Here is a 22,866-nt window from a genome sequence, read left to right as displayed (position 1 = left end):
TCAACAGAAGCTGCAGGGGGTACTTGGTATGGGTGTGGGGGGGTGAGTCGTGACCAGGAAAGATGAAGGATCCTCGAGTGTTGCAAGGGGATGAGGTGTTCTCTGCAGGAGTTGTGAAGAGGGGGATTATGTTGCGTTCCTCCACACGTCTTAGGGGAATGACAGACAGTGCGCGTCAGGTAGGGCGAACGCTGTCATAAAGGAGAAGGTTGTATTGCGTATATTGTGTTGTATACCGAAAGTTCTTTGGATAGGGAGGTGTTGCCCTTGTGTGTGGTGATGTGAGGAAGGACCAGGAGGAGGCCAGGGAGGCGGGGAGCAAGGAAATGTTGACGGGGAGGAAGCGGTGGCGTGAGGCATCACTGGTGTCCACGTCTGGTGACACCTGCTGCAGGGTTGCTCCTGTGAAGGAAGGAACAGAAGGAGGGGAATCGTTTAAGCGTTTGTCATGTAAAGGAGTCGAAGATGTGGGGAGGGAGGGATGTCTAGCTGTGATGAGGGTATACAATATGAAGATGTGGGGAGGGAGGGATGTCTTGCTGTGATGAGAGTATACAATATGAAGACAGTGGGAGGGGTGGTCCGTGCGTCTGAGATGGTCTGCTAGAGAAGGTTGTCTTTTTACTCCGCGGTGCGTTGACGTCAAAACATAATTCAAGAGATGATATGTTCGGGGTAAGGTTTAGCTATGGCTGCCTCGCAGGGTAGCGGTATAATTCGAGTCACGTCAAGATTACGTTGCATATCTTCGTATCTGGGGTGTTGTTGGGTAAGGGGATTCGACAGGGGGATTCCTGTGGGATGACTTGGAGGCGCTGCTCAAGTCTGTGCGCCAAGCTGATGGCCTGGATACGAACCCTGACACCCATTGGTCTTGCCTCTGTAGGATCAACACCCAAGTTGTTGGGGGGGGGGGGGGGGGTGTTAGCCACAGGCGCCCCCCCCCCAGGAATGTGCTCGAGGAACGGCATTCAGCCTGTTTTAGTACCCCCACCAACCCACCCCCCCCGGACGACGCGTCGCGAGCACCGCAACCCCCCTCGCCCCCAGGTCCAAGGGGTTCGTGTGGCATTTAACTTTGGAAATGTTCCTTGTGTGGAATGACGGGCGGGCGGGCGGGCGGGCTGGATTAACCACATGTTTGGGATAGTTTGCTCGAGTGAAGATTGTAACGTCCTGAGCACTTCGGTGAGGAGGAGGCTTCTTCTTCTTCTTCTTCTTCTTCGCGGGGCTTTGATCCGGCCCTTCAGGAGGAAGGTTGAAGGCCAGGCTGGCGTGTCATACTGCCCCCGCTGAAGAGTTTGTGTCCAAAAGGTTAAAGTTGTTCGACTAATCTTGAGGTTGCTAGAGTGAGTGTGTTGCATTAAGACTTTGGTAAATGATTGAGTTTTTTTTTTATTTAGAGGACTGTGTGGTGACTAGGATCACTCTAGAGAACTCTTAGACATTACGTTGGTCGATGTGTGATGACTGGGATCACTCTAGAGAACTCTTAGACATTACGTTGGTCAATGTGTGATGACTGGGATCACTCTAGAGAACTCTTAGACATTAAGTTGGTCACGATGGTGAGGGACATTGTTCAGAGCGGAGGTTTAAAACAACAGGGAAACGATATTAAGAGCAGGCGGCTCCTTGCTTCGTCCCAATGAAGGCAACTTGATATCTGTCACCGTGTTACGGAACCTGTCTCGTCCATCACCAAGAAAGATAAAGATAATAAAACAGAGATGAACGAATGGAGAACACACACACACACACACACACACACACACACACACACACACACACACACACACACACACACACACACCACACACACTCAGGTCAGTACAGAGTACCAAGGGGAAGGTAATGATATGTGCAACAGATGGGGGTAAAGTGTAGCGGTAGATGGGCAACAGGTTCCGTCCATCCCAGCTGGGTTAAATGCCAGACGAAGATGTGCCACAGCGTCTTTGCGTCTGTCTGCCTCACTCGCTAACCGCTACAAGCATATAAATAGACGCTTGGAGAAAAGTTGCACGCAGACGCTATGCTTTGTGTTCCTACCGCTGTGATCATAATGTCGGAGGGGGGGGGGGGGTTAATACATATACATTCAGGGTGTTTTATACATATATATACATGGGTTGATTCATGTCTATCTAAACCGCCTGGCGGGGGAGGGGGAGAAGGGGGGCGTTGTAGCCAATTTAACCTTTGATATTATTAGTAACGTAGGATCTAAGATGGATGGACGTTGAGGTATATATATATATATATATATATATATATATATATATATATATATATATATATATATATATATATATAGAGAGAGAGAGAGAGAGAGAGAGAGAGAGAGAGAGAGAGAGAGGATGGTTTGCATGTCGAAGGTATATTTGGCAAGATGGAATATCTACTTGCTTGACGTCACCCCGCACCTCTGCCACACCCCCAGATGTCACACGAAACAGGTGTTGTATACACACGTAATCTTCCATAAAGATAACAGCTTTCATGGATGCCTCTCACGCTCGACAGCTGTCACGCGTGAGAGATGCTGCCCCTCGCGTTGCTCTCACACATACTATAGCTGTGGTCATGTCACACACACACACACACACACACACACACACACACACACACACACACACACACACACACACACATGCACACACCCACCCACACACACACACACACACACACACACACACACACACACACACACACACACACACAGAACAGGTGTAATATACGTACACATGTGCTGTACACAGACGCTGTCACACAGCACGCCTGTCACGTTCATCTGTCACACACTTTTGACACAACAGCCCCCCCCCCCCACGTGCAATACATGTCATACGAGTGTCACAACTTAGCAACTGTCACCTCACGATAGCTGTCACACACACACACACACACACACACACACACACACACACACACACACACACACAGCAACTGTCACTCACCACACTTGTCACACACACGTCACACACCACAACTGTCACACGCGCACAGGCCGTCGCACACGCTAACAGCTGGTCCTCGCGTCTCGTTAATCCACCCAACACTTGTGGACACATACATTCAAGGGTAATCCCCCCCCCTCTCCCCTTCCTCTTGTGTTGTTAGTAAACAAGGCAGTTAACGACGCGACGTTTGTTGACCAATCATCGATCAGCCGGTGGGGCGAGAGAGAGAGAGAGAGAGAGAGAGAGAGAGAGAGAGAGAGAGAGAGAGATTTGATAATAAGTGCGATTTACACATTTAGTTAGAGGAGCAGCTGTGGAGGATCCTGGCTGATGAAAGGGAGGGAGATGACCAGGGTCGTATAGTGCTGTCTATATGTGACGAGCGAGAGGCCAGCCAGCCCTCAGCCTTCACTGGACGAATCCATGCGCGCCCCATGTGTGAGGAAGAGAGGGGGGGATGTGGAGTGTTTTTCTGCTCACGTTGGTGGATGTTCTGGGTGGAAAAGAGACCGACCCAGGCTCAGCGAGAGGGTGTTTTAGAATAAAGAGCGGGAAGAGAAGGTGTTTGTGCAGTCTGCACGGAGTGAACTGGAGGAATGCGTGAAGGGGAGAAGCGAGGCGCGCGCGAAAGTCCTCACAGGCGAGGAGATAAATGGTTGAACGGTGCGCACGTGCGCGCCCTGGTTTATAGAGAGGGGCGTTGAGGGGGGGTGGAGGTAGTTCAGAGGGGCTAGAGGAACAGCGTCCTTACGTAACGTGAAATGTGTGTGAGGGTGTCACCGCGTGAGGGAGCAGGTGGCGGCGGCGGTGGAGGGCGTCGCAACCCGACACTTCAGGAGGCCACATAAGGCGCTAGATACAAGAGCTAGGGCGGATGTCTTCGTCCTCATGAAAGGGGACGGACGGGGAGACAAAGGGACCTGGTAATTGACGGACGATCTAGAGAGACAGAGCCGCCAAGCACCATAGACCAGAGGAGGTAAAGACGGGAGGGCGGGCGGGCACAGTCGTGGGGGACCTGTGGGCAGGTCGGGGCGCCGCTGTACTCGAGAGGTCTACTGTGTTTTAAGCCATGCAGTTCCCTTGTCGTGTGGGGGTCTGTCGCTGGCTCCTCTCCAGCAGCCAACACACTTATTTCCACCTGTGCCCGCCTCAAGCCAGCTGCTTAATCCTCTGGTGTGAAGGGGCGTTGCTAGGAGGTGTGTGTGTGTGTGTGTGTGTGTGTGTGTGTGTGTGTGTGTGTGTGTGTGTGTGTGTGTGGTAAAGCAACTGGAGAGTGGAAGGGGTTGCCACAGTACGAATGTTTCCCCTATTGTGGTTGGGACGGGTGGGGGGGGGGGAAGCTAGTGTTTGCAGAAATAGATGGTACTCGAGGCGTGTGTGTAACTTCAGCAGTTTGTGGGGTACTGTGTGTGTGGGTGTGGGGCAGAGGGGGGGGGGGGCGAGGCTTTGAAAAGTTAGGTTTTGGGTTTTGTTAAGGTGGGAGGGAAATGGTTGAGATAGGCCAGGGTATGGGAGCTGGGAATAGAGGGGCGGGGTTAGAGGTGGTAGGATCGAGAGGTTTTTAAAGTCATTTTCAATGAGAGAGAGAGAGAGAGAGAGAGAGAGAGAGAGAGAGAGAGAGAGAGAGAGAGAGAGAGAGAGAGAGAGAGAGAGAGAGTATGTGGGACAGGAATGGACAAGAAACAAAAGGATATCCGTGAAACGGTGAAATGAATAGATGGGAGAGTAAGAGAGGGGGAGAAGATGAGTAAGAACAGGGATCCAAGAGAAATGAATGGGGGGAGGGGAGGAGACAGCTGGGTGTGGGAGGGAGGAGACACGGAGGAGATAGTGAGGGTGAGGTACGAGAGGCAAACGAAATGATGAATATTAGCGAAAAACAATTGATAAAGCCGAGGGTAGAGTCTGAAAGAAAGTGGGACCTAGGTTATCGCCCTTGACCCAGCGGTATGACCTCTTAGACAGGGCGTTGTGACCTTCGGGTATGTTCGCCTCGGTGCCACTGACCTGATTCTAAAGGATCAGGTCAGAGGTCCCCACCACACCATGTACGGGAACCCAATGACCTGGGTTGGTTAGCAGGTCATGAGGTCCAGTATTGGACCCACGTGTCAACCCTTTGAGTACCACGACTTAAACACCCCCTCCCCCTTGAGTAGGACGACATAAACCCCCCAGAGATGGCACCACTCAACACCCAGGGTACGGGGACTTAACCCCTGAGATGCAGGGGAGTTAACGCAAGACGCGTCTGTATTGCACACGACCTCAATTCGGCTCACCAGCAAATTTAGTTCGGGTCCTGAGTTATTAAGGGGCGGCTCTGTTATGTATCACCTACAGAGCCCAGCTGATGACAGGACATCGCCCCGCTCCGCTCCGGGAGAGCTGTGATATATATATATATATATATATATATATATATATATATATATATATATATATATATATATATATATATATATATATATGGTTTAACTTTCTAATATGACTTTTCCCTTGGAATGAATGATTTATATGATTGGCCTAGTCAGTAATTCACATTAAAATCCCCAATGAATGTTTGTTTGACAACTATATACACTGATGATGTGGTACTAACATTATTGTACGAATTAAAAGTACATTAAACACAGGATCACTGCGGCAGAAGGTCGACAAACACTGACGTTCTCCCCCCACCTCGTTGGACCAATATATATATATATATATATATATATATATATATATATATATATATATATATATATATATATATATATATATGCGGAGAGGATTATTGACTTCATATATTTCATCGGAAAGCTATCATCTCTCTCTCTCTCTCTCTCTCTCTCTCTCTCTCTCTCTCTCTCTCTCTCTCTCTCTCTCTCTCTCTCTCTCTCTCTCTCTCTCTCTCTCTCAGGAAGGATGGAGAAAGAGAGACGTAGAGACAAAGATGAAAGAGAGAGGGGGGTATGCCAAGGTAGAATCAAAGACACAGGAAGATAGTGAAGGGGTAGAGGTCACAGTTGGTGGCGGGGGGATGGTTTTGCCCCGCTGGGGCTTAATGTGCACAGGTGAGGGAGTGGAGAGAGGGAGGGAGAAGACCCACCTCACCCCACTCCCTCGTGCTCGTGCTTTTTGGCTTCACCAGAGAAGGTACGACTCTTGAGCACGACTGAACGACCACCCTTGAACACGACGGGGACGACCCTGAGGCAATCAGCAATCAATGATGTCTTCTTATTTTTTTGGGGGGGGGAAAGGGGAGTGTTGCTGCTTGAGTACCCAGTGAAGCCTTGCGAAGCCTCGAGTTTCCCCGGCTGGAGTGAGGGACCAGGACTTCTGGTCTTTTGAACCAGTGGAAGTGCCCTCCGAAGCCGGTCCATTGTTCTCCACGACTCGACGGTAATCTTGAAGAACTGGGTAAGACAAACACGCCCAGGTTTGCTCATACACGCCAGAAGTGGTCTTCAACAACTGTTTGTGCCCCCATATATATATATATATATATATATATATATATATATATATATATATATATATATATATATATATATGTATATACATAAAGTCGTCGATTCATTTTGTGATTCACAATACACATTCTGGGCCCAGCATCGCCTATTGAGTCTCCTGACATATGACATTCCAAACTCTCTCAGACAAAGACAGTACAGCACTTGGTGGGGTGGTGGGTGAGCGTCTTTACTCCCTCTTGTGTTAAAGATGATGCGTTTGTGGACGTCCTGTCCAGTGGCTTGGCGGCGACGGTGTCCTCATCACGTATTACCACAGAGGATCTTTGCATGGTGAGGTGGGCGCCTTTAAAAGAGGTGGATGTGGTTCCTGGGCGACGCCCTCGCGTTTTTAAAAAAAACCACCTGGACGCATCCTTGAACTTCGTCTTCGTAAAGTGGCGTACTTTGAAGTCTCCTCTTTTTTTGTGTGTACACGATGGCACAATCGTTGAGCACGACTTTACGACCCTAGAGTACGAAGGTACGACCCTCTGGCCGCGTTGGCCTGGCTTGGTGGCGTACCCCCGTAGGGGTCGTACCAGACTTCGTGCTTCAAGGGTCGTACCGTCTTGAAACTAGTGCGCACGATGGCTTGCACACAGACGGCCAGACAAGACACGCGAGCAGACAGACTCACAGGCACACACACACACACACACACACACACACACACACACACACACACACACACACACAGAGGCAGGAGCATCGATCTCCTCCTGCTGCAGTACTGTGTTCCTGGCGGGGCGGGAGCTTCGATGAGAGAGGGGCGTTACTTCCCTGACGAAGGGGGAGACATACTCGTCAGGTCGGGGTGTTGAAGAGCACCTGCGGGGAACACAGCGCACGGGTCCTTACTGTCCTTCTGACGAGTTCTACGTGGATGATGTGCTGAAAATTGTTGTTTCACGTGACGTAGAGTCGAAGATAAGTAGTGTTGGGGAGAGAGCACCAACACGGAGGCAGGAAGGGACGGATGAGGGGGAGGTGGAGGCGGAGGGTTAGGTGCTGTGTGGTGGAGGAGGATAGGACGGGTAGAGAGAGGGACGGGATGGGGGTTGTCGGATGGGGATAGTGGGTGGTTGGTGGGAAAGGGGGAGCTAGTGGGATGAAAAAAAGGCGATGGGTAGGGAGGATGGGTATTGTGATGACGGTAGAGGGAAGAGGGTCGTGTGGAAGGGATGGGGGGAGGGGGGGATGGTGAGAGAGAGAGAGAGAGAGAGAGAGAGAGAGAGAGAGAGAGAGAGAGAGAGAGAGAGAGAGAGAGAGAGAGGCGGGCGTGACCAGACAGTGTAATCAGCTGTAACAAAGATGTGTTTACACATCTGGCCTGAGGCGTCACCATGGCAACCACCTGCGTACCTGGAGAGAGAGAGAGAGAGAGAGAGAGAGAGAGAGAGAGAGAGAGAGAGAGAGAGAGAGAGAGAGAGAGAGAGCAACGACGTAGGAGTATATTTAGTATACTCTCCTCAGCGATATAGTATACGAGGTTGTCTTACTGACTAGTGATATGTCTTGTGTCATATGGATTTATGCCATAGGAGTGAGAGTGAGGGAGTGTGAGGGGGGAGTGAGTGTGAGGGGAAGTGAGAGTGAGGGAGTGTGAGGGGGGCAGTGAGGGTGAGGGAGGAATCTAGTAAGTGTAGTGCTGGTGGTGGTGGCGTTGGAGATTGGGGCAGGTGGGTGAGGAGGGAAGTGCAGTGCTGGCACTGTGTGTGTGGGGGAGATGGGAGAAACCCAAGGTGGTAGGGGGAGAGGCACCGTTACACACACACACACACACACACACACACACACACACACACACACACACACACACATCGGCCGCTAATGGTATGACGAAAGGAGGGGGAAAAAATAACGCGAGAATTCACAAGTGGAAATTATTCCAAGAATCTGTATTTTTTCTTCTTTTTCCCATTCTCTCTCTCTCTCTCTCTCTCTCTCTCTCTCTCTCTCTCTCTCTCTCTCTCTCTCTCTCTCTCTCTCTCTCTCTCTGTAAATATTTGGGGATCATTTTTTTTATGTGTGTTACTTTTTGACCTCTTTTGGCACGACGGTGTATGACCCTCGAGCATAAAGGTATGATGACCCTTGGGTAGTACCAAAACGCCGTGACCTTTGACCTGACCCTTAAGGGTTAGATCAAAGGTCAGGCCATCATGTTCAAGGTCACGTAGCGTCATGTTCAAGGCTTACGAACCGTTGAGTTCGAGGGGTCACGTACCGTCGTGTTCAAGGGTCACGTACCGTCGTGTTCAAGGGTCACGTACCAGCGTGTTCAAGGGTCACGCACCGTCGTGTTCAGGGGTCACGTACCGTCGTGTTCAAGGGTCACGTACCGTCGTGTTCAAGGGTCACGTACCAGCGTGTTCAAGGGTTACGTACCGACGTGTTCAAGGGTCACGCACCGTCGTGTTCAAGGGTCACGTACCGTCGTGTTCAAGGGTCACGTACCGTCGTGTTCAAGGGTCACGCACCGTCGTGTTCAAGGGTTACGCACCGTATTGCTCAATATTGATTATATTAATCACCAGGTAGATTTTATTTCCATAAATTATTGGAGAGTTACTGAGTGTTTTAAGACATTTTTAATCTTGAAATATTTGGCCACTTTTATTCATAACTAAAGTACTATAGATAAGGACTGATGGAAATTATAAAAAATAATTTTATGACGAAAATGAGGGCGTGGCTAGTTCTTAAGTGTCTATTAAATCCACCAATCAGAAGCAGGGAGATGGTACGTCAACCAATCAGGTTGTTTAAAAACTTCCGCAGATAAACTAATCAGGATCAGATGGTCGGAAAGGATTGTGTACCTCCCAGATCAATGGCTCAGTGGAGTGGCAAATTGGCCAATCAGAGGGAGAGGGGCGGAGCCAACGTATCATTCAATTAAAGGCCTAAATTGTGTGACAAATCCACCAATTGGAATCTGAGGGGCGGGACCAATATATCAACCAATTAGGGGCTCAGAGAGCGTGACAGATCCGCCAGTTGGAGGCTGAGGAAGGGGGGCGGAGCCATTAAATCAGCAGCCAGTCAGCGGCTTACAGATGTTAAACAAAGACCAATCACGAGATGAGGGGTAGGGGCGAAACCACTTTATCAGCCAATCAGCAGCTTACAGGTGGACCAGTCACGAGGAGAGGGGCGGTATATATCCGCAGATCTGTTTTTAAAGCTTGACCAATGATCAAGGGGTATGAACAAGCAGCCCTTTGACAGGTAATGAGTTGGCGCGCCTTTGCGGTCAGAAACCAAGGCCTGGCCTTTGACATGACCCTTACTGGTCACGTTTAAGGCCGGGGTCAGTCACACACCCAAGGATCGTACCTTCGGGGTCAAAGTTCGTGCTTAAAGGGTCGTACCGTCGTGTTTGAGGGTCGTATCGTCGTGTTTAAGGGTCGTACCGTCTTGCTTAAGAGTCGTACCGTCGGGGTTAAGGGTCGTGCCGTCGTGCGCCAGAGTTGCACCGTCGTGCTCTTCAAGGATCGCACAGTCGTGCTCAAGGGTCGTATCGTCGTGCTCCTGGGTCGTACCATCGTACTCAAGGGTCGTACCATCGTACTCAAGGGTCGTACCGTCGTGCTCATGGGTCGTACCGTAGTGTTCAAGTGTCGTACCGTCGTGCACAAGGGTCGTAGTGTCGTGCTAAAAGGTTGGGATGAGAGGTAATAAACTGGCCTCCCCCCCCCGACCACCACCACCACCAGCAGTTAAACAACTGTTGACTTCAACAGCTGACGATGGATTACGTCATTAACGAAGTTGTTGCTGGACGATATAATTCCCACGACTTTAAGTGAAAACTTCTTGCAAGAATTTGTTATGGTAATGTGGGAGAAGTAATTGCTAGAGTTACATTTACTCGTGTTCTGTTTTATGTAATGACATTAGTGTAGAACAGATCCACCCATTACCAAACTACGCGGGTGAAGATTGAACTTGAAGTTATCTTTATATATTTATCTCTGCGTTATCTGTTATCAGCTTTAAATACAAGAACAGTAAATGTGTACACGACCAGTGTGTACATCGGGATTGGGGTCATTGTACACCTATTGTACATGAGCAGTGTGTGTGTGTGTGTGTGTGTGTGTGTATGCACATCATACTTAGCAGAGTACGAGTGTGTGTACATGTTTACATTAGTAATATGTGTTTGTTTATTTATGTACTGGGTATATATCACATTTGTATGAATACGTATTGTGTACATTTGTGTAACTAGGGATCGTGTATGTATTACATTTGTGAAAAAGTATTGTGTGTATGTGTTTGTACTACACGTGTGTATGTGAGTACTATGCTCACATACTGTGCTCACATACTCCACACTGGCTCCACTTGGCATATTCATTCAGGTCATGGATTTGTGTTGTACAGTAGAATGCATGACCAAGGTCCCCTGCACGGGGTGGAGGTGGGAGGGGAGACGGAGTGTGGGCAGTGTGTACATAGGAAGGATGGTCGTGACACAGGGAGGGAGGGGCAACAAGAGGGAGGGAGGGAACTTGCAGCACCTCACCACAGTTGTGTGAGGTGGTAGTGTTCCCCTCCACCGCTAAGGGGGGTTGTAGCAGGCTGTGACACTGGGAATCAGATCTCTCTCTCTCTCTCTCTCTCTCTCTCTCTCTCTCTCTCTCTCTCTCTCTCTCTCTCTCTCTCGTACGGCGCGTCGGGGAGGGCGCGCGACGTTCCCTCGCCGGAGGGGTGGGGGTTCGGGACAGGTGGGTGGGGTGTGTGTGCTTTCTGCACGGCCCAAGTCGCTGTCTGTACTGGACGGAGTGTGTACGTTGGTGTGTACCCGCTACAGGCGGAGCTGCTGTACTCTGGGGTGTGGGATGTTCCTGCCTGTAGCTGGTTCGCATAGGTGGTGGTGGCGGCCTGGCCGGGAGTCCTGCTGGGGTTGCTTCGCACCTGGGGCAAGGGAAGGTCCTAGTGATAGTCTCATCCACTGCCACTTAAAAATATGATCACATTTATTTTCGCCATGTCTTGCATGTTTGCCATGAAAAAGATATGACTTTTTCCTCTCTCTCTCTCTCTCTCTCTCTCTCTCTCTCTCTCTCTCTCTCTCTCTCTCTCTCTCTCTCTCTCTCTCTCTCTCTCTCCTCGACCACGCTCACATCTCCTGTAATGAAGATCCATTATTTACTCATTCGGAGAAGTTTGTTATCTTGGTAATGAGGGAAAGAAAAAATGAAATGAACTTTTGTGTATACGTGTTGTGTAGAAAAAAAACTTTTCTGTACGTGTTGTGTGGATAAAAAAACAACTTTACGTGTTGTGTGAAACTTTTTTATGACAATGTTTCTGTATCTTAGAGCCCACCTCATGTATACGAATTTCCGAATTTATATCATATACATTTCGGTTCGCTGTTCATATACATCGTTGGGCGTGAGGACACCTCACTTCCCGCTCGAAGTGGCTTCTTCGTGACATCGAAGGTCGTCCTTCAGTCGCTACGTCCGCGTGGGAGACGCCGGGCGTTGTCGGTCTGTCGTGCACGCACCTTCGATTCCCTCTGGTCCTCGGGGCTGGGTCAGCCTCCCTCCAGGATCCGTGCGTCACCAGGGTAAGAATAGCCAGTCAGCCAGCCTGGAGCAGCTGGGTATACTGCCCGCTGCCCCGGTACCACGATCGGAATGAGTACAAGACGCGGCGCCCGCCCGAGCCGTCCCCCCACACGCCCCGCGGCGCCGCCCGCGCCCGCACCCCCCCAGCCGCAGGCCCCTGGACGGTGTAGGTGTGGTCTGGTGTGGTGTGGTCTGATGGGGGGACGAAGACCTGCTGCTGCAACACATGCTTTCCCCCCGCGCGCGGGGCCAGCTGGGCCGATGTGTGTGTCTTCTTGTCTGTGGAGTGTATGAGTTAGTCTTACCTATGGCACGAGAGGAGGAGGAGGAGGGGGGTCTTCTTTTTCTTCTTCTTCTTCTTCTTCTTCTTCTTCTTGTCGGTGGCAGATGCTCCGGTCCTCCACGGACCACCGGCCTCTTCCTCATCAGGGTTTTGATACTGGAAATAATATTGGACGAGCAAAAGAGACAGAAGACGAAAGTACAATAAAGATGAATAAAGGCTTTTGACAAAATGTCGGCCAGACAGGGAAATATAGTCGTCTATGTACAAACAAGCATCATTCGTGGTAAATTTGGTATATATATAATTATCAAATCAGCTTTTCTTTTCCAAGACTGTTGGGGCAAATCTTAACTGAACACTTAACATTCTTTGAGTGTTTACCAGTCTTTCCCTTGCTCTGGTTTATTGTTAGCACGTCTAATGTTGAGAAGTGTGACCACAGTATGTGGTAGTCTTTGAGTTGGCTACCTTCTTTGGTGTGTGTGTGTGTGTGTGTGTGTGTGTGTGTGTGTGTGTGTGTGTGTGTGTGTGTGTGTGTGTTGCTCTCAGCGTCAGGGGTAAGCATGGTTATGAGTACAGTGTGACAGAGGGCCGACTAGGGTGTGGTGAGATAGTTCGGATGTATGGAGAGGATGAGCGAAGACAGACTGGCTGAAGAGGTATTTTGGAAGCGGAGGGAGCAAGAGGAGGAGGGAGGGGGAGAAGATCCAGAAGGAGGTAGGACAGAGTGAAGGAAGCTTTTAGGATACGTAGTCAGGAGGGCGATATGGATACGTCCGCAAAGATGTGGTATATGAGGGGCGACGTGCTTTGGTCATGTTGAGCCAGGGCCGATGAAGTGTTGTGAGGTAGACCATGACGTAGTGTGTGTGAGTCTTGGCTGTGGATGGTGAGCGCTGGTTTCAACACATGATGCACGTAAGGTAGCGAAGGGGATGGATGGTGCACGTAAGGTAGCAGGGGGGGGGGGGGAATGTGTGGAAATCAGGTCATGTTGTTCGACTGTTAGTGATATTACCTCGTAAAGGCGGGAACAGCAGTTGTGTGTAGGTTAATGATGATTAAAATAATAATGATACTGATAACAGTTGTGATGATAATAGTAATGATAATCATGATAATGATTATGATTATAATGATTATAATGATAATCATAATAATAATAATAAAGATAATGATAATGATTAATTATACTCTCAAGAGAATAGTATTGGAAGGTCTTCTATTTATTACATTGATTATATTTAGTCTTGTAATGCTGTATTGGTAATAACTATTGTCATTGTGGATCTGTTTTTTTACTTATGCTTAATTAAGGTTCGCCAGGCAGAAATATAATCACTCGTCCAATCTTGTCCACTTACATTGTTAGGACTGTGCATAGTCATCAAATGACTTTTGAAAGTAATTATAGATAATCTATATCAAATCTCGGTACCGAATAAGTAATTCTTAAGTTTAAGTATTTTCTTAAGTAAATCCATGTGGGGTAGTGTGTGTGTGCAGTCCTTCCCGATCGCTGGGCGAGCACACTGCAATACATCGTGGATGGAGTTGCCTAGCTTTAGCGTTTGTTTGCATTGCCTTATGAATACATGCCATTTTTCTTTCTGTGTGTGTTGTGTGTGTGTGTGTGTGTGTGTGTGGTGTTTCCCATAACTGCAGCTGGTGTTGGAAACATTTGCTGCCAACACCGGCCAAGTTATGACCATAGCTGGTCACGTTGTGGGGGAAGATGGAGGTGTTGGAGGAGATGGGGGGCATGAGTCAGAATGATATCAGGTTTGAGAACAGTATATATATTTTTTCCTTTCAAGATGGATTGAGTAATAGCAAGATTACTCGCGTTCAAAAGTGCTTTTTTTTTTTGTTTTTAGAATAGTTCCTGTTCTAAAGCTCGTGGATTTTGTTCCTTATGATATCCTTTCGTATGCGTGTGTCTGATGAATACTATGTCTTAGTTTCATGTTGCAGTTAACCAGTATATATATATATATATATATATATATATATATATATATATATATATATATATATGGCGGGGAAGGGGGGAGCATGATGTGGAGACGACCCTCCAACATATCATTAACACCAAAGTTCTTAACCTTCCTTCTTGCTCCAGTGTGTAAGACAGGAGGAGAGTCCGTCCTCTCTGCTCTTCAGTTACAAGGGACGACGTGTGCATGACGTCGGGAGGCCGAGGGTCGTGTGACGTGAAACCTTTATGTTGCTCCAGGTCGTACCGTCGGGTGCTCCAGGGTCGTAACCGATGTGGTTCAAGGGTCGTAACCTCGTGCTCCAAGGGGTAGGGAGGGTCGTACCCTAATGCTCACGAGGGTCGTGCCCAAAGAAAGGGTCGTACCCGCCTTGCCCAAAGGGTCTTACCCGTCGTGCCTCAAGGCTTTTAAACACAGGTTCGTGAATGATGTCAACAATGTTCCTTTTGAACCAGACCCTCTGTGTGTGTGTGTGTGTGTGTGTGTGTGTGTGTGTGTGTGTGTGCCAAGATGGTCACTGGTCTTCGCCAAGTGTAAAGTAAAATGTTCCCTTCCTCCTCCTTCTCCTCCTCCTCCTCCTCCTCCTCCTCCTCCTCGTCCTCCTCAGCCCAGCTGAGGTGCGTGTGTGTGTGTGTGGTGCTGTTGTGTGTGTGAGGCGAGGCCCCGCTGGGGGCCTTTGTCCGTGAGTCTTGCCTGGTTGTCTACAGCCTTAGTGGCCCTTGTCTGCTCGGATCTTAAGGGGGCTTGTTTGTTCGCAGACTTTGTGGGTTTGTTTACGGATTTTGTGTGAGTGTCTGTTTGCTTGGAGACGTTGTGGGTTTGTTTACGGCCTTCGGGTGTGGGGGTCTGTTTGCTCGGAGACTTTGTGGGTTTGTTTACGGCCTTCGGGTGGGGGTTTGTTTGCTCGGAGACTTTGTGGGTTTGTTTACGGCCTTCGGGTGTGGGGGTTTGTTTGCTCGGAGACTTTGTGGGTTTGTTTGCGGCCTTGGGGTGGGTATTTGTTTGCTCAGAGCCTTTGTGGGTTTGTTTGGATTATCATGATTGTTTGTTGAGTACCTTGAGTTAGTTGTTTGTCTCCTCAGAGCCTGTGGTTGGGGGGGGGGGGGCGTCGGTTAAATAGCCTTGGGTGTGGTTCGTTCCAATTCTGAGATGGAACAGATGACAAAGGTGCGAATGACTCCAGATACATATATACAAACACCCTTACTGACGTACACACACACACACACACACACACACACACACACACACACACACACACACACACACAAGACGAGGATTCATTAATTAACACATAAATGGGGAATTGGAGGTCACGGGGTCTTCGAATCTCGACAGGTCTCGCGGGCTGAACTGATGCCAGGCAGGTGTTGAGGTCCCACACTTCCTTGACGTGTGTGTGACAGGTGCCTGAAGGACAAGGTGTTGAGCAGGTGTCTTTGCCGGAGACGCTGTTACCAGTCAATTCAAAACACTTCCGTGGCCGTCTAGTGTCACTCCCTTGGCCCAAGTAGCCGTCTTTTCCCGCACAAACGGTTTCTTTGTGAGCTTGGATTCCCCCCGCGGTAAGCACTACGCGCTAGCCCAGTCCTTCTCGAAGGCGAAGTATCTCTCTCTCTCTCTCTCTCTCTCTCTCTCTCTCTCGCGAATTATGCCATTTTTTGTGTCTGTTTTTTTTTCTCCACCAAATTTTTCCACTTCCCGCCACTCGTCCTCCGGTGGTGTGTGTATATAAAGTTCGGCGGTCGTCAATTACCCACTTGCCTGGCTGGGGGTTGAGGAGCCTTCTGGTGTCTGGGAGGACTTGCTCCTCCTGAGGAGGAAGGGAAACTGTAGCTGTCTCTCTGTTTGAGTCGGGAAAAAGATAGAAGGAAAGAAAATGTTTATTGGGATTATCTATAGATATTTGGGGATTATCATTAGATACTTGTCCCTTTGAGGCTCTTGTTTGTTAGAGAAGACAGTGTAGACTCCTCGTATTGTTTGGTCTTTGCCTTGTTTAGTAATGACTGGTTAGTTGTTTGCTGGATTGTATCAGGCCAGAGGTTGTTTTGTTGTCGTTAGTGGCTCTCATGATGTTGTTAGTGTTATTGTTTGTTCCGTTTTCTTTAATTGTTAGGTAATTACCTAAAGAAAATTCTTTGTTTGATTCTTGTATATATTGATGAATCTGGTGGTGTTTGGTTACCCCATTGTTACGGCGATGGTGGTAATTGGCGTGGGTGGTTTATCTCTTTAATCACCTGTCGGTTCAGTTTGTCTTGACGATGAACGACCTTTGAACTATCAGTTACCCTGATTACGCTGGGAAGCCATGATAAGGAAGAGCAAATCCAGCGCCAGTGTGTTAGGTCGCCATCACCAGTGGCGACGTGAACATCTGAGAACCAAAATGGTCAATTTGATTTCATTTCGATTGAAAATAGATTGAATATTTTTTTTCAATTAATTTTTCTTCTGTTGTTGGTAAATTTAGGAAGGAAGTATAGCGAATCCTGCTGTGACATGATTGGCTGTTGTTGGGGTTGCGTAGGTCACGTGTGAAACGTGATTATATAGAGCGATCGTGGAAGAAAACGGCATGTGGGTGAATGACGTGAGTTGAACTGACGGGGGTCCGAAGCAAAGAACCTCAGCGATGGGTATGTACGGGTGAGATAGAATGCGAGGTGGCCCACTTGGTCGTAATAGGCACTATGAGTGGCCCTTGTGGTTACAGTATGCACCGTGAGTGGCCCCACATGCTTGTGATATGCACTCTGAGTGGCCCTCGTGGTTATGATATGCACTCTTTGAGTAGGCCTACCGGTGTTGTAATTTGCACTCTGAGTGGCCCTCGTGGTTGAATTATGCTCTCTGATTGTCCCACCACGATTACCTTTTGACCTTACACTCAAGGGTCAGGTCAAAGCTCATGCCACAGTCATGGCGCATGACTTACCCTGCACCATCCGGAGGTGTGTTACAAGTAGGTTTATGAGGGTCTCCCCTTCATTAAACCTCGACGAAAAAAAGTCATAAAAAACGGCGGGAGGTGGGGAGGAGGAGGAGGAGCCAACGGCTACTGTGTCAGATGCACGATAATGGACGGAGGTATAGTATGTTAGGGTGAAATGTGGACATGGGAGGGGTATGGGAGGGCAAGGTGATATTCTACAGTCGAGGTCATTTTCACAGATTAAATCTTAGAAAAACAAATAGGTAAGGTTAACACGGGTTATCTCATGGCTTTAGCTAAGTACATGGACAATACGATTATTATCATTATTATTATTATTATTATTATTATTATTATTATTATTATTATTATTATTGGGTCATTTAAAGGTTCATCCACCAGCGTTTTTCCAGGCTAAAGAAGGTTAGGTTAGGTTAGGTTAGGTTATGCTAGGTTAGGTTAGGTTAGGTTAGGTTATGCTAGGTTAGGTTAGGTTAGGTTAGGTTAGGTTAGGTTATGCTAGGTTAGGTTAGGTTAGGTTGGGTTAGGTTAGGTTGGGTTAGGTTAGGTTAGGTTAGGTTAGGTTAGGTTAGGTTATGCTAGGTTAGGTTAGGTTAGGTTAGGTTATGCTAGGTTAGGTTAGGTTAGGTTAGGTTATGCTAGGTTAGGTTAGGTTAGGTTATGCTAGGTTAGGTTAGGTTATGCTAGGTTAGGTTAGGTTAGGTTAGGTTATGCTAGGTTAGGTTAGGTTGGGTTAGGTTAGGTTGGGTTAGGTTAGGTTAGGTTAGGTTAGGTTGGGTTGGGTTAAGCTAGGCTAGGTTAGGTTAGGCTAGGATAGGCAAGGTTAGGTTAGGTTAGGTTGGGTTAGGTTAGGTTAGGTTAGGTTAGGTTGGGTTAAGCTAGGCTAGGTTAGGGTAGGCTAGGATAGGCAAGGTTAGATTGGGTGGAATCCTCTCGTCTAGTCCAACCTAACCTAACCTAGATTTTTCATTTATTATTTTCTAATGAATTAATATTTTTAAGAGGGGGTGGGAGAGGTGTTGAGTTAATGTTCAAATGGTACTTAGTAATATTATAACGATAGTTTTATTTGTTTCATAAAGAATAAAGCGGTTTTAAGTAAATAGATTACAGGAGTGTGTCCACTAAAGTGTTCGGTGGAAATTGGTAGTTTTCATGTTTATAATGTTGTTACTGGTAATGAAGCTGCCGCTGGTACGATAACTTCAGTGGGTGTTGCCAGAACCATGATAGCTCAAGAGTTAGAAGTTGCCAGAACCACGATAATTCGGGGGTTATGGTGTTGCCAGAACTACGATAGTTCAGGGTTATGGTGTTGCCAGAACCACGATAGTTCGGGGGTTATGGTGTTGCCAGAACCACGATAGTTTGGGGGTTATGGTGTTGCCAGAACCACGATAGTTTCGGGGTTATGGTGTTGCCAGAACCACGATATTTCGGGTTTCAATGCTGCCAGAACCACGATATTTGGCAGGTGTTGCCAGTGTCACAATGATTAAGGTCAATACACAAGTCATGACCAATATAACACATGGTAAGCATTCCATGACCTGAACAGCTTTCATTAAACGTTCAGTTCCTCTGTCAAGAAAGAAAAAAAAAAAAGGGGTTGAAATTGGGTTAATGTTAACGTTAATCATTGTACGACGAGATGACGGTAATTGCTTTAATTGCTCGGGCTTTAACATGGTGTGATGCCATCACTGATGGAAAATATAGAGAAGATAATAATGATACATATTCTGATTTAAAGGCTATAACCCCCCCCCTCCACTCCATCCCCCCCTCCCCCACACTCACATCTCTTAAAACCCCCCCATTCCTCACCCCCCCCCCCCTCGACCCCCACCCCCCCCTTTAACCAGATTTATGACATGCTGCCGGAGGCATGATAATTCACTTGATGCTGCCGGAGCTCCGATGATGCATTTTTACGATGCCGTAAGTAAAATGAAATTTGCATAGCAGCCAACAGGGCCGTGTTATTGCACTTGCATATATTGACGGGGGGGGGGGGGGGGGCGTGTGACGCTCTGCCTCACGCCAGCAAAGCAGCGATGAATGCGCTTTGCGTCACCGGGAGGCCATTTTTTTTTTTTTTTTTTTCTTAATGATGGCGAAAGTATGGCAACCCAGGTGGGTCTTGCCGTGCCTTCACATAATTGCCCACAGATGACGCTCTCTTCCCCCCCCCCTCCCCTCCCCCCGCCCCATTCCACCGTCTAGCTCTTTTCCACACACACACACACACACACACACACACACACACACACATACCAGAGGCGTGTTAAAAGGTGCCAGAATACACCACCACAATGCCGTGGGCGCCAGGAGGGGGGCGGGGGGGGGGAGCGGGTAGGTTACAGGATAACTCTCTCTCTCTCTCTCTCTCTCTCTCTCTCTCTCTCTCTCTCTCTCTCTCTCTCTCTCTCTCTCTCTCTCTGTGTCTGTGTGAAAAGTATATTGCACTTCGTTTCGTTTTACATCATATAAGGTCAAAGTTACTTTGCAGAGGTGGGGTGTGGGGAGGTGGGTTAAGGTTGGCTTACAGATGTTAGATCAGTTCGGGTTACGTCAATTGAGGTCACCACTCTCCTTAGGGTGGGGGGAGGGGGGGTTCAGACGGATGAGGGGGGGGAGGGGTGGATAAGGGTTGAGTCGTGGTCAAAGGTATATTCGAAGCGGGTTCGACGAATATGTGGAATCAGGAGGTGGAGGTCAGCGGTGGAGTGACGACCCGCCACGTCAGATGGGTCGGGTTCGGTTCGAGACGTGGTCGAATCAGGCCGGGTCACTGGCTGGGGAGGTCATTACACCGTACGGGTTCAGGTCAAATAGACACCAGTGGTGGGAGGGGGGGGGGGTGTGGTCAGGGGAGTCGTGATGTTTCAGGTCACGATGGTTCGACCTGCAAACCCTTGTCTTTCCATGGGGCACGGGTGGTTGCGTGTCATGCAATGCCTGTCTTGACTGTAGAAAATGGGTGTCGTTTACGACAGCTGTCTTCTACCCCGCCCCCCCTCCGTTTTCTCTCTCCGTGAGGGTCTTTGTGTGTGTGTGTGTGTGTGTGTGTGAGAGAGAGAGAGAGAGAGAGAGAGAGAGAGAGAGAGAGAGAGAGAGAGAGAGGGGTTGCCTGTGCGTGTGTGTGTGTGTGCGTGTCGTACCTTCGGCAATATATATATATATATATATATATATATATATATATATATATATATATATATATATATATATAATTACTTGTATTGGTTCGTAATGAACCCTCCAGAGGGATTCCCTGTTTACGCCTTCCCCCACCTCCCTCCTTGTGAGGTCAGAAGGGAGAGAGAAGGAAATCCCGAAGAACGAAAGAAGAATTAAAAAGAACAAGAAAAAACACGATCGATAGGAAGTAAACTTCTCCGCCATGATTGGTAAAGGAAGTGCCTCGTGACGTCACATCCGGGGGCGGGGCTTAGCCAGGTGGGTAATGGGGGCTGGCTCAGCACGGCGGTAAATTTATGAGCATTATCCATCATCATCCGGTTTACCCGGTATTTAGTGGCTTTGTGGGTGGTGTCCGCGGGTGGAGAGGAGAGTGGGTGGTGGAGAGAGGAGTGCAGGTTGTGGAAAGGAGTGGAAGTTCTAGAGAGGAGTGGAAGTGGTGGAGAGGAGAGTGGAAAGTGGAAGTTTTGCTCTTCTTTTCCCCCAGGACGTGTACAAAGTAAGCAATCCCTGGTGTATATGCCTTGGTCTCTTGAGCACGACGGTGCGACCGCTGAGTACGACCGTACGACCGCTGCGTACGACCTTACTACCATCGAGCACGACGGTACGAATTGTATATGGTTATTTGTGGCTTTTTGACCTGACCCATTAAGGTCAAGGCCCAGCCATCATGCCCAGAAAGGATCGTACCGTCGTTCTCAAGGGTCGTTCCATCTTGATCAAGGGTGGTCGTACCATGGGTGCACTTGAGGGTGGGTTGAATCCATTTGCATCCGTGTGAGTGGGTCGTGTGGTGGTGGGTGTGTGTGTGGGTTGGGTCGTGAGGTGGTGGGTGTGTGTGTTGGGATGGGTCGTGGTGTGGTAGTGGGTGCGGTAGTAAGCTGTTGTCCTGGTGATTACAGTTGGGTTGTTCTGTTTTATTGTGGAGGTGATACGAGTGCGTTTGTGGTTATGTGTTTCGTCCTCAGTTCAAGAGTGTGTTGGTGTGTCCCCGAGCACCAGCACGCTTAGAACATGGGTCAGGAATGGTCACTCATCGTGTCTAAACTTCATGTTCAAGTCTTCATTTTCACAACACAAAAGAAAGCTGAAGGGTTTGATATAAAGAAGAATATATATATATATATATATATATATATATATATATATATATATATATATATATATATATATATATATATATATTTCTCTGAGTCCACGGGGGAAATGAAACACGATAAGTTCCCAAGTGCACTTTCGTGTAATAATCACATATATATATATATATTTATATTCTAATGTATATTTTCTAATGGTGTTTCCTTAATGTGGAACTGAATACATTTACATGAGTCATCCTGTCTTTATAATTTCTATAGCACTCAGGGAGCTTATACTTCCGTTCCTTGATGTATCTACTTTTTGTGTCTTCAAAATATTTTTTTGGATATCGTGTCAAGCTACCATGTGTTCTTCCCAGGATAAGGTGAGGGAAGGGGGCGAGTATGGTGGGAGTATCAGTGTGGTGTAACACTGTATTATCGCCACGGGTCTGTAAGGGTGGGTGGTTGTAGGAGCAGTTGTTGATGTGGGTGGACCTGTTTTTACCTCCCCCTCCCCACGCCGGATGTAATGCGCGAGGCTTTTGTATACGTAGGGGAGATGTTTAGTCTTCCCTACACCCTCCCCTTTCCTCCTCCCTTCCCAGGGAAATGTGGTCATCCCACCTTCCCCTCTCTCTCCTCCTCCTCCTCCTCCTCCTTGCTGGGGTGGGGCCGAGTAAGGCGTGTTGCCCAGTACACATTGGGATTTCTCTTTCTACACACACTTACCCCACCCTGGGCCTCTTCCGGATGCGATATCCGAAGTAACACAGTCAGCAACGTGTCGGATAAAATGATTCCGGATGAAGCCAGTCCGGATGTATGATCCTCAAAAAAAAAGAAAGGAAGAAAAAAAAAGTCTGGATATGAAATGAAATAAAAGTGTGGATATGAAATGGAATAAAAGTGTGGATATGAAATGAAATAAAAGCCTTCGAGATGAAGTCTGTGCGAGGATTGTGTTTTGCCGTGTGACCATCACAGTGTGTTGGGTGAGGCCCAGGCTTGTGTCTGACCGTCCTGTCTTGCCTTCATTATAGTCATCCACAGAACGTTTGCCTCGCTAGAGAGAGATTTGTATATATGTATGTGTGTGTGTGTGTGTATTTCACGCGGAATTTTACCATAGGTCTATTGTTAATGTCTTTCAGTTTCTCGTCTTTTATTTCTCTTTTATTTCCCTCCTCTTTTATAGGTTTAGGAAGCAAAGTGTCTTTTTTTTTTTTTACTTAGATTGTCATGGATAGATATCTCGCTCCACATCTCACCTCACCCAAG

The 22,866-nt window shown here is 48.1% G+C and overlaps 1 protein-coding gene across 40 annotated transcripts in view; it reads left to right on the top strand.

Annotated features, from left to right (window-relative positions):
- LOC139767191 (muscle calcium channel subunit alpha-1-like) overlaps positions 1 to 22,866 on the top strand; it is a 1,449,841-nt gene that overhangs the window by 164,419 nt on the left and 1,262,556 nt on the right. The window lies entirely within an intron of this gene.

The sequence above is a fragment of the Panulirus ornatus genome, chromosome 59 (genome assembly GCF_036320965.1).
Source record: "Panulirus ornatus isolate Po-2019 chromosome 59, ASM3632096v1, whole genome shotgun sequence".
Lineage (NCBI taxonomy): Eukaryota > Metazoa > Arthropoda > Malacostraca > Decapoda > Palinuridae > Panulirus > Panulirus ornatus.
Note: the sequence above shows the minus strand (reverse complement) of the source record. Positions and strands in the feature narration are given on the sequence as shown.